Source organism: Oryzias latipes, chromosome 2, assembly GCF_053564925.1.
Source record: "Oryzias latipes strain Hd-rR chromosome 2, Olatipes_Hd-rR_3.1".
Taxonomy (NCBI): Eukaryota; Metazoa; Chordata; class Actinopteri; order Beloniformes; family Adrianichthyidae; genus Oryzias; species Oryzias latipes.
The window spans coordinates 42,391,971-42,392,705 of record NC_136238.1 but is presented as its reverse complement, the minus strand read 5'-3'; positions in this window follow the sequence as shown (position 1 = coordinate 42,392,705).

Sequence of the window (735 nt, the reverse complement as noted above, 5' to 3'; positions counted from 1 at the left end):
GAGCAAGTGCAGATCGTCCTAAACAAGGACAAATACTTGGCAAGGTGGGTAAAAGAGGGCCGGTGCAAACAGGAACTTGCTTGAGGTGAATGATCGGAACCGAACGGACGGACGATCATTATGATAAATCTGAATGAGTTTAGGTTTTTCCATGACACAGGCGTCATGTTAGTCACCCTGAAACGGCGGGTTCTGCCTTATTCTGAGACTTAAACGAAGCCTGCTAGCCTTCAATGATGAAGAGGAAGTTGTCTCTGCATGCTAAGGACGTGTCAAACCCTGAAGTAGCCTCCTCTTCTCCCTGCAGCTCCAAACACAGAGGGTGAGTGCATGTGTGCTCATCATTGGAGGAGCTAAATGAAATTAACAGTGTTGAAGAGCCTGAGGGCAGAGTGGAGTCGTGTCCCCTGTGGCGATGCTTTAGAGAAGCAGCGCATGAATTCAGCTTGACTGGCTCTTCTCCTTCTTCTCCTATTTATGCTCCCTTACTTTTTCTACTTTTTGCTAATATGTACAGTGAGACGGGGAGGGGGTGAGGAGGTGAATGGGGTGTATAAAAGGAGGGAGACGAAGACGCAGCAAGAGCTTTTTCTTGCTGGTTAAGACGTTGTCCTCTCCTTTTCATTCTTCTCCGTTTCGTGGTTTAATGAAAAAAAGTGTTTACTGTTTTTCCATTTTTTAATCCTTGTTATTCTTTTCCGGGTTTTTACACCCCATCCTTTCTGGAAGTTTTTC